Consider the following 6266-nt stretch of genomic DNA (forward strand, 5'->3'; position numbering starts at 1 on the left):
CCTCCCCATCCTTTCCCAGGGAAGAAAGCACATGAGAGTGTTGTGGGGGAGGATACTGGCCATGTATGCTTTATTTAAAAAATCTTTCCCACACTCTGATATGTTATTATAAAGAGTACTTGCTATCTGCTAGAAATAAATGATTGAGAGTATTATGACTGAGAACAGCATAGGATGATTTGATCATGAGACAGTTTAGGACTGAGACAGATTTTGTTGAAGTTTTCTTTCAATGTTCTTTTAAAAATAGCTGACTTTGGGGCGGGGATTTATTTATTTACTTTTTATTTTTTAATTAAGTTTATTGGTATATTTTAGGTATAAAATACAGTTACATTCATCATTAGGATCTTGTACCTTTACATGATGCATCTTGGTTCTTATTTTTTCCCCTTCCCCTGCCCTCACTTCACCCCCCTCCACCCTTCTCTATTTACATAGACTTTGTTTCCATGTTTTTCCCTTTCTCATACTTTTTCTTTTCTCCCTTTTCCTTCCTCCTACCCCTCCCATTTCCCCTACTCCTTTAGACCTTTTCTTCCTATTTCAAATTATCAATTATACATTTTGATCCTTATTTACATTTTTAGTTTTTCACACCAGAGAAACTATTCAGTATGTACACATGTGTGTACTATTTATTTCACTTAGAAATATGGCCTCAATGTGCATCCATTTAGCTGTAAGTGTCTCTAGTTTCTCATACTTTATGGCTGAGTAGTGGTCCATTTTAGAAAAAAACAAAAAACAAAAAAACCCCACATCTTCTTTATCCAGTCTCCAGTTGATGGGCAATTGGGTTGTATCCAAGTTTTAGCTATTACAAACTGTGCCGGTATAAACATGGGTGCACATATATCACTGTGGTATGATGCTTTTAGTTCATTTGGGAAGATACCCAGCAGAGGAATGGCTAGGTCAAATGGAACTTCTAATCCTAGTTGTTTGAGGTATCTCCACGTTGATTTTCAGAGTGGTTGCACTAGTCCGCACTCCCATCAACAATGCAGAAGGGTTCCTTTCTCCCCACAACCCTGCCTGCATTTGTTATTGGTTGATTTCATGATAGCAGCCATTCTTTCTGGGGTGAGATGGAATCTCAGTGTTGTTTTCATCTGCATCTCTGGAATGACCTGTGATGTTGAACATTTTTTCATATATTTATTTGCTGCTTTTACTTCTTTGTCTGAGAAATGTCTGTTCATTTCAGATGCCCAGTTTTAAACTGAGTCTTTATATTTGGGGGTCTGATTCTTTTTTTTACTTCTTTATATATTCTAGATAGTAGACCTTTATCTGAGGAACAGCTGGTAAAAATATTTTTCCACTTTGTAAATTGTCTCTTAGCATTGTTGGTGGTTTCTCTTGCAGTGCAGAAGCTTTTTAATAAGATGAGATCCCAATTGTTGATTCTTTGTGCTAGCTCCATGCTACTGAGGATTTGTTCAGAAAGTCTTTTCCTATTCCAATGTCTTCAAGCGTTCTACCTAACTTGTCTTCCAGCAAGTTTAGTGTTTCTATTTTAATATTTAGATCTTTAATACACTTCAATTTTAGTTTAGTGCACGGTGATAGATATAGGTCTAGTTTTAATCCTTGGCAAGTTGAAATCCAGTTTTTCCAACACCATTTATTAAAGAGGCTATCTTTCCTCCAGTGAGGATGGTTGGTTCCTTTGTTAAAGATAAAGTAGCTGAGACCCAAGTTCGATCCCTGGTGCCAAAAAAAAAAAAAAAAAAAGATAAAGTAGCTGAGTATGTCTACAGTTGTTTCTGCATCTTCTAATCTGTTCCATTGGTCCTCAGGTCTGTTTCTTTGCCAGTACCATGCTGTTTTTATCACAGTGTCTTTGTAGTATAGTTTCAAGTTGGAAATTGTGATACCCCTTGCCATGTCTTCATTGCCTAGAATTGCTTTTGCTATTCTAGGTCTCTTCTTATTCCAAATGAATTTTTGGATTGTTTTCTCTAGTTCTGCGAAATATACTGTTGGAAATTCAGTCAGGATTCCATTTAATCTGTATAGCAGTTTTGGAAGTATTGTGCTGGTCATTTAGCTCAGTGGTGCTGCTGTCTGCCTCACAAGCACAAGGTCCTGAGTTCAATCCCCAGTACAAAAAAAAAAAAATTGCTGACTTTGTTAGTCAAAAATGAGAATGACATAAAAAGATATACACTGAGGGGCAACCTGCTTTCCAGTCCCCCTTCTGTCTCTCTTAGGCAGAAGCTTTCTTTCTCTCAATAAATTTTTCCTCCTTTTAACCTCCATTGTTCCTAAATTCATTCTTTGATTTTAGAGAACACAGACTCATGTTTCGGACATCTAGCAGGTTTTGGAATTACATCTCTTCCCCCTATATCATTTTGGAGGTCTTCCACTGAGACTACTGGTCAGAGGTAAGAGTTTGCTTTCGTTCCATAGGTTCTAACTTTTGTCTTTTTGCTTTATAGATTATAACTTTTGTTTCCTAGGCTCTGGACATTTGTTTCATAGATTCTGGTTTTTGTTTCACATAAATTTTGGCCTTTGTTTTGGGTTTTGTTTCAAACATGTCTTAATTTTAAGTTGTATGTTTTAAATGTTTGCATTTCTTGTTTTTCTTATGCATTGTCTTTTGTTAAAATTATGTTTTATTCTTGTTTTGTATGTGTTGCATTTGGACTTAGTTGCTTAAAAATGTTTTAAAATGGGTCTCTTATGAAATCATCTCAGATAAAAACAGTTCAGGGTTTCTTGTGTCCCTTATACAATGCCAAACAGTGGTTACTCTGCCAGCTAGTAATTGCCTTTAGGGCAGCTGCCACTCTCTAAGCAGAGGACAGGTTTCTCCAGTTGCCCTCTGCTGAATCCCCACTCCCATTGACACCAATGGTGGGTGGCATGTTGACCAGATAGGCAATTGGGTTCCTTTCAGAGACAGATCTCTGATTGTGTGGAACTAGAAGAAACTGAGGTGACAACTGAGGGGTCATGACCAGGGCTACTCTCTGGCAGATATCCAAAGTTTCCTCAGAAGAAACTAACTCCAGCAGCCAGTCCGGGTAATCAGCAGAAAATCTCTACCTCTTGTCCCTATCTGGACTCCTCAGTGAGGTGAAAGGGGAACTCCGTCAGTGATCATCAGATACCCTCTGTCTCAGAGTGATCTGAAGCAGTGCCATCAAAGCCCTTTCTTAAGCCTCCGTTAAGAGCTGAGCTACAGGTTGGGACTGCTTTCTCTATTATTAATAAGACAGACCTCTAGACAAATGTTTAAAAAAACCCCAAATCTTTGATGGATTAAAAGCTACCTGAACCTCTTCTCCCCCTAGGCATGGTCTTCATCATTTATGTGTATAGGGGAGAAAAATGCCTTTTCTGATAGGTTATGGACTTTGGAACTTTGACTGTGGACTTATAGAGTGCTATATGGTGATTTTTGGATGTTTAACCAGCAACCAGCTTGAGCTTTATTTGGACTTTTAATCTCTGTTAGTGAGTGAAAAACTTCCCTTAAACTTTTCTCCAACTTGTTGGGAGTTCATTTGAGAATCCCTTGTAGTCAGAACATTCCTCCTTCCAGAAAGACAAACTAAGGCAACTCACAACAACTGTTTTGTCTTACAATAGGGAAAATAACAATCAGTAACTTGAAAGACCAGGGATTTAGCTCAGTGGTTCTGCCACCTGCATTGCAAGAGCAAGGTCCTGAGTTCAATCCCCAGTACCAAACAAAGAAAAAAAACCCCAACAATCAGTAACTTGCATTTGTGTATTTACCTGCTAGCTAGAATGTGGGACTATTTGGTCAGCCTTTCTCTTCCTTCATGCATGCATGTAAGACGTCAATAAAGATGCCTTTACTAATGTGGACTGTGGCTGCTAGGAAGACCTATCAGTTTCAAATACTTGGTGAATTTAAAATGGACCTTAAAGGTGTAGGCTTGTCTTGCTGCTAATGAAAGTTGCCTAAATGACTGGATAGACAACAGAAATTTCTCAGAGCTTTCTCTGCCCTAGGGCCCAGGGCAGAATCTCTGACTTACCATCTCTGGAGGTGATCTCTTTTGCAGGAAATGTGCCCCAATTTGACTATTAACCTATTTTCCTCTCTCTTTCAAGGAACTAAAAAGCAGTGGTTTAAACCTCTGGGTTTGCTGGCAATACTTCCTTCTCTAAACATGATTGTTATGACTGAAGTCAATTGTAACTTGTGCTTTGAGAGTACCTACTGGAGTAAGGGTATGAATTACCTGAGGGAGATAAGATCACATGCTGGTAAAGGATTGATAGTCCAGTCTGGTTTTATTTTCTGGGTCTCTCTCCAGATGGTAGCTACCTACCCCGGAGTGGAATAAACCTTGGGGGACACTCTGGGGATGCCCTATGCTGCACAGGAATCAAGCAGAGACCTATGGGATGCCAGATTTGTTTCTCTTGTTTCAGTTTTGGAGCCCCATGTCTGAACCTCTTCCACCTTTGGAATGTATTAAGGACCAATTTAGTAGTGTATTTCTCTACACCGTCGAGAGGTGTGCCTACCTCCTAAAGCCAAGTACACAGAGGAAAGTACTATGATGCTATCTCACAATTAGAATTATATTGTGAAAGAGAAAATGGTCAAAATCATCTTATGTTGAGATTTTCTTTACATTAAGAAATAATTGTTGGGCTGGGCATTTGGCTCAGTGGTTTCGCCCCCTGCTGTGGAAGCACAAGGACCCAAGTTGGATCCCCAGTACCAAAAAAAAAAAAAAAAAAAGAACTAGTAATTGTTGCTTGTGTTCAAATGTAAATGTGGAACATAGAAAAATGAGAGACATTTTACCCTTAAGACATTCAGTACCTCTAAGTCTGAAGCTACTCCTCTGCCTTTAGAAATTGAGAACAAAGTTTCCAAGACTTTAAGCCTTGACCACTAGGTGCTGAGGGTGGAATTTCTAGGCCAGCCATAATTAAAACCTTCATGAAGCTATACCCATCCTTAGCTAAGTTGTTCAGGTCCCTCAAAGAGAACATCCCTTGCCAGAAGTGAATGACAAATATGGGACTACCTGTGTTCATGTGTTTTCTCTCTCAGTGACCTAAGACAGATCAAATAAGACCTAAGAAAGTTTTCAGATGACCCTGATATGAACATTGAGGACTTTAGAGGACTTACTTAGACCTATGGACTAGATTAGAAAGATGTAATGTTGCTCTTAAATCAAATATTGATTTCTAATGAGAGTCAAGTACTGTTACAAGCTGCTACTACATGTAGAGATAAATATTATCTTAATTTTGGAAGCTCAAAAGACAGGCAGCCAGGGGAATATCTGGTTCCTACTAGAACACAAGCAGTTCCTATACAAGACCCCCATTGGCCTGCCAATCAAATAGGAGATTAAAATAGAAGAAATGTTCAAACATGTATTCTTTTTTTTAAAAACTGGGTACTACTAAGCCATAAATAACAAAAAACCAGAGTCATTTATAGCTAAATGGATGTATATCGAGGCCATACTCTTAAGTGAAATAAATAGGATACACATGTGTAAATACCAAATAGTTTCTCTAATGTGAGAAACTGATAGTGTAAACAAGAGTTAAAATGATTGAAATGAATAATTAATAATTTGAAATAGGAAAAAAGGTCCAAAGATGAAGGAGTGAAGACAGGCATGTATTCTTTTTTTTTTTTTAATTAATTTTTTTGGGGGTACTGGGGATCAAACTTGGGACCTTGTGCTTTCGAGGCAGGTGCTGGAACCACTGAGCTAAATCCCCGGCCCCAACAGGCAGGTATTCTTGAAGGCCTAAGAAACATGAGAACTAAGCCCTTCAGTTATTTTAAATTGTCAACTACTTATCAGAAAAAAAGATGACATCCCTAGATCCTTATTTGATAAAAAGAAATACGATAGTTTTTCCCAAGTCACAGTCTTGCAATATGTAGATCATATAGTGTTATGTGCCCCTCAGTAGCGCTTTCTAGCCAAGACACCTGAGCTCTGCTAAATTTTCTAACAGATAGGGTAATAATGTTTCTAGATGTAAGGAACAACTTTTCAAGCTTGAGGTAAAATATTTAGGCCTTATCATATCTAAGGGAACCCAAAGACTGGAGGAAGAAAGAATTAAACCAATTCTTTCCTTTCCACAACCCAAGACTCTAAAATAGTTCAGAAGATTCCTAGAAATTACAGGCTTTTGTCATTTTTAGATAGCAAGATATAGTGAAATTGCATGACCTATCTATCAGCTTAATAGAGAAACTCAAAGCACAGCCATATTTTAACCTGCAA

The sequence above is a fragment of the Heterocephalus glaber genome, unplaced genomic scaffold (assembly GCF_053883595.1).
Source record: "Heterocephalus glaber isolate CG9 unplaced genomic scaffold, H.glaber_assembly_v1.0 deba00001465, whole genome shotgun sequence".
NCBI lineage: Eukaryota > Metazoa > Chordata > Mammalia > Rodentia > Bathyergidae > Heterocephalus > Heterocephalus glaber.